A 12,416-nucleotide genomic window follows, 5' to 3' on the forward strand; every position below is an offset into this window, starting at 1 on the left:
TGGTGGAACCAGGTTACAACCATTAGCATGAAGGTTAAACTAGTTAGAACCAGTGATGCTGTGGTGGAACCGGTTTACAACCATTAGCATGAAGGTTTAACTAGTTAGAACCAGTTACACTGTAGTGGAACCAGGTTACAACCATTAGCATGAAGGTTTAACTAGTTAGAACCAGTTACACTGTGGTGGAACCAGGTTACAACCATTAGCATGAAGGTTAAACTAGTTAGAACCAGTGATGCTGTGGTGGAACCGGTTTACAACCATTAGCATGAAGGTTTAACTAGTTAGAACCAGTTACACTGTGGTGGAACCAGGTTACAACCATTAGCATGAAGGTTTAACTAGTTAGAACCAGTGATGCTGTGGTGGAACCGGTTTACAACCATTAGCATGAAGGTTAAACTAGTTAGAACCAGTTACACTGTGGTGGAACCAGGTTACAACCATTAGCATTAAGGTTAAACTAGTTAGAACCAGTTACACTGTGGTGGAACCAGGTTACAACCATTAGCATGAAGGTTTAACTAGTTCAAACCAGTTACACTGTGGTGGAACCAGGTTACAACCATTAGCATTAAGGTTAAACTAGTTAGAACCAGTGACGCTGTGGTGGAACCGGTTTACAACCATTAGCATGAAGGTTTAACTAGTTAGAACCAGTTACACTGTGGTGGAACCAGGTTACAACCATTAGCATGAAGGTTTAACTAGTTAGAACCAGTTACACTGTGGTGGAACCGGTTTACAACCATTAGCATGAAGGTTAAACTAGTTAGAACCAGTTACACTGTGGTGGAACCAGGTTACAACCATTAGCATGAAGGTTTAACTAGTTAGAACCAGTTACACTGTGGTGGAACCAGGTTACAACCATTAGCATGAAGGTTTAACTAGTTAGAACCAGTTACACTGTGGTGGAACCAGGTTACAACCATTAGCATGAAGGTTAAACTAGTTAGAACCAGTTACACTGTGGTGGAACCAGGTTACAACCATTAGCATGAAGGTTAAACTAGTTAGAACCAGTTACACTGTGGTGGAACTGGTTTACAACCATTAGCATGAAGGTTTAACTAGTTAGAACCAGTTACACTGTAGTGGAACCAGGTTACAACCATTAGCATGAAGGTTTAACTAGTTAGAACCAGTTACACTGTGGTGGAACCAGGTTACAACCATTAGCATGAAGGTTAAACTAGTTAGAACCAGTGATGCTGTGGTGGAACCGGTTTACAACCATTAGCATGAAGGTTTAACTAGTTAGAACCAGTTACACTGTGGTGGAACCAGGTTACAACCATTAGCATGAAGGTTTAACTAGTTAGAACCAGTGACGCTGTGGTGGAACCGGTTTACAACCATTAGCATGAAGGTTAAACTAGTTAGAACCAGTTACACTGTGGTGGAACCAGGTTACAACCATTAGCATGAAGGTTTAACTAGTTAGAACCAGTTACACTGTGGTGGAACCAGGTTACAACCATTAGCATGAAGGTTTAACTAGTTAGAACCAGTTACACTGTGGTGGAACCAGGTTACAACCATTAGCATGAAGGTTTAACTAGTTAGAACCAGTTACACTGTGGTGGAACCAGGTTACAACCATTAGCATGAAGGTTTAACTAGTTAGAACCAGTTACACTGTGGTGGAACCGGTTTACAACCATTAGCATGAAGGTTAAACTTGTTAGAACCAGTTACACTGTGGTGGAACCAGGTTACAACCATTAGCATGAAGGTTTAACTAGTTAGAACCAGTTACACTGTGGTGGAACCAGGTTACAACCATTAGCATGAAGCTTAAACTAGTTAGAACCAGTTACACTGTGGTGGAACCAGGTTACAACCATTAGCATGAAGGTTTAACTAGTTAGAACCAGTTACACTGTGGTGGAACCAGATTACAACCATTAGCATGAAAGTTTAACTAGTTAGAACCAGTTACACTGTGGTGGAACCAGGTTACAACCATTAGCATGAAGGTTAAACTAGTTAGAACCAGTTACACTGTGGTGGAACCAGGTTACAACCATTAGCATGAAGGTTAAACTAGTTAGAACCAGTTACACTGTGGTGGAACCAGGTTACAACCATTAGCATGAAGGTTTAACTAGTTAGAACCAGTTACACTGTGGTGGAACTGGTTTACAACCATTTGCATGAAGGTTTAACTAGTTAGAACCAGTTACACTGTAGTGGAACCAGGTTACAACCATTAGCATGAAGGTTAAACTAGTTAGAACCAGTTACACTGTGGTGGAACCAGGTTACAACCATTAGCATGAAGGTTAAACTAGTTAGAACCAGTGATGCTGTGGTGGAACCGGTTTACAACCATTAGCATGAAGGTTTAACTAGTTAGAACCAGTTACACTGTAGTGGAACCAGGTTACAACCATTAGCATGAAGGTTTAACTAGTTAGAACCAGTTACACTGTGGTGGAACCAGGTTACAACCATTAGCATGAAGGTTAAACTAGTTAGAACCAGTGATGCTGTGGTGGAACCGGTTTACAACCATTAGCATGAAGGTTTAACTAGTTAGAACCAGTTACACTGTGGTGGAACCAGGTTACAACCATTAGCATGAAGGTTTAACTAGTTAGAACCAGTTACACTGTGGTGGAACCAGGTTACAACCATTAGCATGAAGGTTAAACTAGTTAGAACCAGTTACACTGTGGTGGAACCAGGTTACAACCATTAGCATGAAGGTTAAACTAGTTAGAACCAGTTACACTGTGGTGGAACCAGGTTACAACCATTAGCATGAAGGTTTAACTAGTTAGAACCAGTTACACTGTGGTGGAACTGGTTTACAACCATTTGCATGAAGGTTTAACTAGTTAGAACCAGTTACACTGTAGTGGAACCAGGTTACAACCATTAGCATGAAGGTTAAACTAGTTAGAACCAGTTACACTGTGGTGGAACCAGGTTACAACCATTAGCATGAAGGTTAAACTAGTTAGAACCAGTGATGCTGTGGTGGAACCGGTTTACAACCATTAGCATGAAGGTTTAACTAGTTAGAACCAGTTACACTGTAGTGGAACCAGGTTACAACCATTAGCATGAAGGTTTAACTAGTTAGAACCAGTTACACTGTGGTGGAACCAGGTTACAACCATTAGCATGAAGGTTAAACTAGTTAGAACCAGTGATGCTGTGGTGGAACCGGTTTACAACCATTAGCATGAAGGTTTAACTAGTTAGAACCAGTTACACTGTGGTGGAACCAGGTTACAACCATTAGCATGAAGGTTTAACTAGTTAGAACCAGTGATGCTGTGGTGGAACCGGTTTACAACCATTAGCATGAAGGTTAAACTAGTTAGAACCAGTTACACTGTGGTGGAACCAGGTTACAACCATTAGCATGAAGGTTTAACTAGTTAGAACCAGTTACACTGTGGTGGAACCAGGTTACAACCATTAGCATGAAGGTTTAACTAGTTAGAACCAGTTACACTGTGGTGGAACCAGGTTACAACCATTAGCATGAAGGTTTAACTAGTTAGAACCAGTTACACTGTGGTGGAACCAGGTTACAACCATTAGCATGAAGGTTTAACTAGTTAGAACCAGTTACACTGTGGTGGAACCGGTTTACAACCATTAGCATGAAGGTTAAACTTGTTAGAACCAGTTACACTGTGGTGGAACCAGGTTACAACCATTAGCATGAAGGTTTAACTAGTTAGAACCAGTTACACTGTGGTGGAACCAGGTTACAACCATTAGCATGAAGCTTAAACTAGTTAGAACCAGTTACACTGTGGTGGAACCAGGTTACAACCATTAGCATGAAGGTTTAACTAGTTAGAACCAGTTACACTGTGGTGGAACCAGATTACAACCATTAGCATGAAAGTTTAACTAGTTAGAACCAGTTACACTGTGGTGGAACCAGGTTACAACCATTAGCATGAAGGTTAAACTAGTTAGAACCAGTTACACTGTGGTGGAACCAGGTTACAACCATTAGCATGAAGGTTAAACTAGTTAGAACCAGTTACACTGTGGTGGAACCAGGTTACAACCATTAGCATGAAGGTTTAACTAGTTAGAACCAGTTACACTGTGGTGGAACTGGTTTACAACCATTTGCATGAAGGTTTAACTAGTTAGAACCAGTTACACTGTAGTGGAACCAGGTTACAACCATTAGCATGAAGGTTAAACTAGTTAGAACCAGTTACACTGTGGTGGAACCAGGTTACAACCATTAGCATGAAGGTTAAACTAGTTAGAACCAGTGATGCTGTGGTGGAACCGGTTTACAACCATTAGCATGAAGGTTTAACTAGTTAGAACCAGTTACACTGTAGTGGAACCAGGTTACAACCATTAGCATGAAGGTTTAACTAGTTAGAACCAGTTACACTGTGGTGGAACCAGGTTACAACCATTAGCATGAAGGTTAAACTAGTTAGAACCAGTGATGCTGTGGTGGAACCGGTTTACAACCATTAGCATGAAGGTTTAACTAGTTAGAACCAGTTACACTGTGGTGGAACCAGGTTACAACCATTAGCATGAAGGTTTAACTAGTTAGAACCAGTGATGCTGTGGTGGAACCGGTTTACAACCATTAGCATGAAGGTTAAACTAGTTAGAACCAGTTACACTGTGGTGGAACCAGGTTACAACCATTAGCATTAAGGTTAAACTAGTTAGAACCAGTTACACTGTGGTGGAACCAGGTTACAACCATTAGCATGAAGGTTTAACTAGTTCAAACCAGTTACACTGTGGTGGAACCAGGTTACAACCATTAGCATTAAGGTTAAACTAGTTAGAACCAGTGACGCTGTGGTGGAACCGGTTTACAACCATTAGCATGAAGGTTTAACTAGTTAGAACCAGTTACACTGTGGTGGAACCAGGTTACAACCATTAGCATGAAGGTTTAACTAGTTAGAACCAGTTACACTGTGGTGGAACCGGTTTACAACCATTAGCATGAAGGTTAAACTAGTTAGAACCAGTTACACTGTGGTGGAACCAGGTTACAACCATTAGCATGAAGGTTTAACTAGTTAGAACCAGTTACACTGTGGTGGAACCAGGTTACAACCATTAGCATGAAGGTTTAACTAGTTAGAACCAGTTACACTGTGGTGGAACCAGGTTACAACCATTAGCATGAAGGTTAAACTAGTTAGAACCAGTTACACTGTGGTGGAACCAGGTTACAACCATTAGCATGAAGGTTAAACTAGTTAGAACCAGTTACACTGTGGTGGAACTGGTTTACAACCATTAGCATGAAGGTTTAACTAGTTAGAACCAGTTACACTGTAGTGGAACCAGGTTACAACCATTAGCATGAAGGTTTAACTAGTTAGAACCAGTTACACTGTGGTGGAACCAGGTTACAACCATTAGCATGAAGGTTAAACTAGTTAGAACCAGTGATGCTGTGGTGGAACCGGTTTACAACCATTAGCATGAAGGTTTAACTAGTTAGAACCAGTTACACTGTGGTGGAACCAGGTTACAACCATTAGCATGAAGGTTTAACTAGTTAGAACCAGTGACGCTGTGGTGGAACCGGTTTACAACCATTAGCATGAAGGTTAAACTAGTTAGAACCAGTTACACTGTGGTGGAACCAGGTTACAACCATTAGCATGAAGGTTAAACTAGTTAGAACCAGTTACACTGTGGTCGAACCAGGTTACAACCATTAGCATGAAGGTTAAACTAGTTAGAACCAGTAACACTGTGGTGGAACCAGGTTACAACCATTAGCATGAAGGTTAAACTAGTTAAAACCAGTTACACTGTGGTGGAACCAGGTTACAACCATTAGCATTAAGGTTAAACTAGTTAGAACCAGTGACGCTGTGGTGGAACGGGTTTACAACCATTAGCATGAAGGTTTAACTAGTTAGAACCAGTTACACTGTGGTGGAACCAGGTTACAACCATTAGCATGAAGGTTTAACTAGTTAGAACCAGTTACACTGTGGTGGAACCAGGTTACAACCATTAGCATGAAGGTTAAACTAGTTAGAACCAGTTACACTGTGGTGGAACCAGGTTACAACCATTAGCATTAAGGTTTAACTAGTTAGAACCAGTGACGCTGTGGTGGAACCGGTTTACAGCCATTAGCATGAAGGTTAAACTAGTTAGAACCAGTTACACTGTGGTGGAACCAGGTTACAACCATTAGCATGAAGGTTTAACTAGTTAGAACCAGTTACACTGTGGTAGAACCAGTTTACAACCATTAGGACAAAGGTTAAACTAGTTAGAACCAGTTACACTGTGGTGGAACCAGTTTACAATCATTAGCATGAAGTTAAACTAGTTAGACTCAGTGACATTGTGGTGGAACCAGGTTTACAACCATTAGCATGAAGGTTAAACTAGTTAGAACCAGTTACACTGTGGTGGAACCAGGTTACAACCATTAGCATTAAGGTTAAACTAGTTAGAACCAGTTACACTGTGGTAGAACCAGTTTACAACCATTAGCACGAAGGTTAAACTAGTTAGAACCAGTTACACTGTGGTAGAACCAGGTTACAACCATTAGGACGAAGGTTAAACTAGTTAGAACCAGTTACACTGTGGTAGAACCAGGTTACAACCATTAGGACGAAGGTTAAACTAGTTAGAACCAGTTACACTGTGGTAGAACCAGTTTACAACCATTAGGACAAAGGTTAAACTAGTTAGAACCAGTTACACTGTGGTGGAACCAGTTTACAATCATTAGCATGAAGTTAAACTAGTTAGACTCAGTGACATTGTGGTGGAACCGGTTTACAACCATTAGCATGAAGTTAAACTAGTTAGACTCAGTGACATTGTGGTGGAACCGGTTTACAACCATTAGCATGAAGGTTTAACTAGTTAGAACCAGTTACACTGTAGTGGAACCAGGTTACAACCATTAGCATGAAGGTTAAACTAGTTAGAACCAGTGACGCTGTGGTGGAACCGGTTTACAACCATTAGCATGAAGGTTTAACTAGTTAGAACCAGTTACACTGTGGTGGAACCAGGTTACAACCATTAGCATGAAGGTTTAACTAGTTAGAACCAGTTACACTGTGGTGGAACCGGTTTACAACCATTAGCATGAAGGTTAAACTAGTTAGAACCAGTTACACTGTGGTGGAACCAGGTTACAACCATTAGCATGAAGGTTTAACTAGTTAGAACCAGTTACACTGTGGTGGAACCAGGTTACAACCATTAGCATGAAGGTTTAACTAGTTAGAACCAGTTACACTGTGGTGGAACCAGGTTACAACCATTAGCATGAAGGTTTAACTAGTTAGAACCACTGACGCTGTGGTGGAACCGGTTTACAACCATTAGCATGAAGGTTTAACTAGTTAGAACCAGTTACACTGTGGTGGAACCAGGTTACAACCATTAGCATGAAGGTTTAACTAGTTAGAACCAGTTACACTGTGGTGGAACCAGGTTACAACCATTAGCATGAAGGTTAAACTAGTTAGAACCAGTTACACTGTGGTGGAACCAGGTTACAACCATTAGCATGAAGGTTTAACTAGTTAGAACCAGTTACACTGTGGTGGAACCAGGTTACAACCATTAGCATGAAGGTTTAACTAGTTAGAACCAGTGACGCTGTGGTGGAACCGGTTTACAACCATTAGCATGAAGGTTAAACTAGTTAGAACCAGTTACACTGTGGTGGAACCAGGTTACAACCATTAGCATGAAGGTTAAACTAGTTAGAACCAGTTACACTGTGGTGGAACCAGGTTACAACCATTAGCATGAAGGTTTAACTAGTTAAAACCAGTTACACTGTGGTGGAACCAGGTTACAACCATTAGCATTAAGGTTAAACTAGTTAGAACCAGTGACGCTGTGGTGGAACCGGTTTACAACCATTAGCATGAAGGTTTAACTAGTTAGAACCAGTTACACTGTGGTGGAACCAGGTTACAACCATTAGCATGGAGGTTTAACTAGTTAGAACCAGTTACACTGTGGTGGAACCGGTTTACAACCATTAGCATGAAGGTTAAACTAGTTAGAACCAGTTACACTGTGGTGGAACCAGGTTACAACCATTAGCATGAAGGTTTAACTAGTTAGAACCAGTTACACTGTGGTGGAACCAGGTTACAACCATTAGCATGAAGGTTTAACTAGTTAGAACCAGGTACACTGTGGTGGAACCAGGTTACAACCATTAGCATGAAGGTTAAACTAGTTAGAACCAGTGATGCTGTGGTGGAACCAGGTTACAACCATTAGCATGAAGGTTTAACTAGTTAGAACCAGTTACACTGTAGTGGAACCAGGTTACAACCATTAGCATGAAGGTTTAACTAGTTAGAACCAGTTACACTGTGGTGGAACCAGGTTACAACCATTAGCATGAAGGTTTAACTAGTTAGAACCAGTGATGCTGTGGTGGAACCGGTTTACAATCCATTAGCATGAAGGTTTAACTAGTTAGAACCAGTTACACTGTGGTGGAACCAGGTTACAACCATTAGCATGAAGGTTTAACTAGTTAGAACCAGTTACACTGTGGTGGAACCGGTTTACAACCATTAGCATGAAGGTTAAACTAGTTAGAACCAGTTACACTGTGGTGGAACCAGGTTACAACCATTAGCATGAAGGTTTAACTAGTTAGAACCAGTTACACTGTGGTGGAACCAGGTTACAACCATTAGCATGAAGGTTTAACTAGTTAGAACCAGTTACACTGTGGTGGAACCAGGTTACAACCATTAGCATGAAGGTTTAACTAGTTAGAACCAGTTACACTGTGGTGGAACCAGGTTACAACCATTAGCATGAAGGTTTAACTAGTTAGAACCAGTTACACTGTGGTGGAACCGGTTTACAACCATTAGCATGAAGGTTAAACTTGTTAGAACCAGTTACACTGTGGTGGAACCAGGTTACAACCATTAGCATGAAGGTTTAACTAGTTAGAACCAGTTACACTGTGGTGGAACCAGGTTACAACCATTAGCATGAAGCTTAAACTAGTTAGAACCAGTTACACTGTGGTGGAACCAGGTTACAACCATTAGCATGAAGGTTTAACTAGTTAGAACCAGTTACACTGTGGTGGAACCAGATTACAACCATTAGCATGAAAGTTTAACTAGTTAGAACCAGTTACACTGTGGTGGAACCAGGTTACAACCATTAGCATGAAGGTTAAACTAGTTAGAACCAGTTACACTGTGGTGGAACCAGGTTACAACCATTAGCATGAAGGTTAAACTAGTTAGAACCAGTTACACTGTGGTGGAACCAGGTTACAACCATTAGCATGAAGGTTTAACTAGTTAGAACCAGTTACACTGTGGTGGAACTGGTTTACAACCATTTGCATGAAGGTTTAACTAGTTAGAACCAGTTACACTGTAGTGGAACCAGGTTACAACCATTAGCATGAAGGTTAAACTAGTTAGAACCAGTTACACTGTGGTGGAACCAGGTTACAACCATTAGCATGAAGGTTAAACTAGTTAGAACCAGTGATGCTGTGGTGGAACCGGTTTACAACCATTAGCATGAAGGTTTAACTAGTTAGAACCAGTTACACTGTAGTGGAACCAGGTTACAACCATTAGCATGAAGGTTTAACTAGTTAGAACCAGTTACACTGTGGTGGAACCAGGTTACAACCATTAGCATGAAGGTTAAACTAGTTAGAACCAGTGATGCTGTGGTGGAACCGGTTTACAACCATTAGCATGAAGGTTTAACTAGTTAGAACCAGTTACACTGTGGTGGAACCAGGTTACAACCATTAGCATGAAGGTTTAACTAGTTAGAACCAGTGATGCTGTGGTGGAACCGGTTTACAACCATTAGCATGAAGGTTAAACTAGTTAGAACCAGTTACACTGTGGTGGAACCAGGTTACAACCATTAGCATTAAGGTTAAACTAGTTAGAACCAGTTACACTGTGGTGGAACCAGGTTACAACCATTAGCATGAAGGTTTAACTAGTTCAAACCAGTTACACTGTGGTGGAACCAGGTTACAACCATTAGCATTAAGGTTAAACTAGTTAGAACCAGTGACGCTGTGGTGGAACCGGTTTACAACCATTAGCATGAAGGTTTAACTAGTTAGAACCAGTTACACTGTGGTGGAACCAGGTTACAACCATTAGCATGAAGGTTTAACTAGTTAGAACCAGTTACACTGTGGTGGAACCGGTTTACAACCATTAGCATGAAGGTTAAACTAGTTAGAACCAGTTACACTGTGGTGGAACCAGGTTACAACCATTAGCATGAAGGTTTAACTAGTTAGAACCAGTTACACTGTGGTGGAACCAGGTTACAACCATTAGCATGAAGGTTTAACTAGTTATAACCAGTTACACTGTGGTGGAACCAGGTTACAACCATTAGCATGAAGGTTAAACTAGTTAGAACCAGTTACACTGTGGTGGAACCAGGTTACAACCATTAGCATGAAGGTTAAACTAGTTAGAACCAGTTACACTGTGGTGGAACTGGTTTACAACCATTAGCATGAAGGTTTAACTAGTTAGAACCAGTTACACTGTAGTGGAACCAGGTTACAACCATTAGCATGAAGGTTTAACTAGTTAGAACCAGTTACACTGTGGTGGAACCAGGTTACAACCATTAGCATGAAGGTTAAACTAGTTAGAACCAGTGATGCTGTGGTGGAACCGGTTTACAACCATTAGCATGAAGGTTTAACTAGTTAGAACCAGTTACACTGTGGTGGAACCAGGTTACAACCATTAGCATGAAGGTTTAACTAGTTAGAACCAGTGACGCTGTGGTGGAACCGGTTTACAACCATTAGCATGAAGGTTAAACTAGTTAGAACCAGTTACACTGTGGTGGAACCAGGTTACAACCATTAGCATGAAGGTTAAACTAGTTAGAACCAGTTACACTGTGGTCGAACCAGGTTACAACCATTAGCATGAAGGTTAAACTAGTTAGAACCAGTAACACTGTGGTGGAACCAGGTTACAACCATTAGCATGAAGGTTAAACTAGTTAAAACCAGTTACACTGTGGTGGAACCAGGTTACAACCATTAGCATTAAGGTTAAACTAGTTAGAACCAGTGACGCTGTGGTGGAACGGGTTTACAACCATTAGCATGAAGGTTTAACTAGTTAGAACCAGTTACACTGTGGTGGAACCAGGTTACAACCATTAGCATGAAGGTTTAACTAGTTAGAACCAGTTACACTGTGGTGGAACCAGGTTACAACCATTAGCATGAAGGTTAAACTAGTTAGAACCAGTTACACTGTGGTGGAACCAGGTTACAACCATTAGCATTAAGGTTTAACTAGTTAGAACCAGTGACGCTGTGGTGGAACCGGTTTACAGCCATTAGCATGAAGGTTAAACTAGTTAGAACCAGTTACACTGTGGTGGAACCAGGTTACAACCATTAGCATGAAGGTTTAACTAGTTAGAACCAGTTACACTGTGGTGGAACCAGGTTACAACCATTAGCATGAAGGTTTAACTAGTTAGAACCAGTTACACTGTGGTGGAACCAGGTTACAACCATTAGCATGAAGGTTAAACTAGTTAGAACCAGTGACGCTGTGGTGGAACCAGGTTACAACCATTAGCATTATGGTTAAACTAGTTAGAACCAGTGACGCTGTGGTGGAACCAGGTTACAACCATTAGCATGAAGGTTTAACTAGTTAGAACCAGTTACACTGTGGTGGAACCAGGTTACAACCATTAGCATGAAGGTTTAACTTGTTAGAACCAGTTACACTGTGGTGGAACCGGTTTACAACCATTAGCATGAAGGTTTAACTAGTTAGAACCAGTTACACTGTGGTGGAACCAGGTTACAACCATTAGCATGAAGGTTTAACTAGTTAGAACCAGTTACACTGTGGTGGAACCAGGTTACAACCATTAGCATGAAGGTTTAACTAGTTAGAACCAGTTACACTGTGGTGGAACCAGGTTACAACCATTAGCATGAAGGTTTAACTAGTTAGAACCAGTTACACTGTGGTGGAACCAGGTTACAACCATTAGCATGAAGGTTTAACTAGTTAGAACCAGTTACACTGTGGTGGAACCAGGTTACAACCATTAGCATTAAGGTTAAACTAGATAGAACCAGTGATTCTGTGGTGGAACCGGTTTACAACCATTAGCATGAAGGTTTAACTAGTTAGAACCAGTTACACCTGTAGTGGAACCAGGTTACAACCATTAGCATGAAGGTTTAACTAGTTAGAACCAGTTACACTGTGGTGGAACCAGGTTACAACCATTAGCATGAAGGTTAAACTAGTTAGAACCAGTGATGCTGTGGTGGAACCGGTTTACAACCATTAGCATGAAGGTTTAACTAGTTAGAACCAGTGACGCTGTGGTGGAACCGGTTTACAACCATTAGCATGAAG

The 12,416-nt window shown here is 41.0% G+C and overlaps 1 protein-coding gene across 1 annotated transcript in view; it reads left to right on the forward strand.

Moving 5' to 3' along the window:
- wdr33 (WD repeat domain 33) overlaps nt 1-12,416 on the forward strand; it is a 136,050-nt gene that overhangs the window by 97,564 nt on the left and 26,070 nt on the right.

This window comes from Telmatherina bonti (genome assembly GCF_933228915.1).
Source record: "Telmatherina bonti genome assembly, chromosome: 7".
Taxonomy (NCBI): Eukaryota; Metazoa; Chordata; class Actinopteri; order Atheriniformes; family Telmatherinidae; genus Telmatherina; species Telmatherina bonti.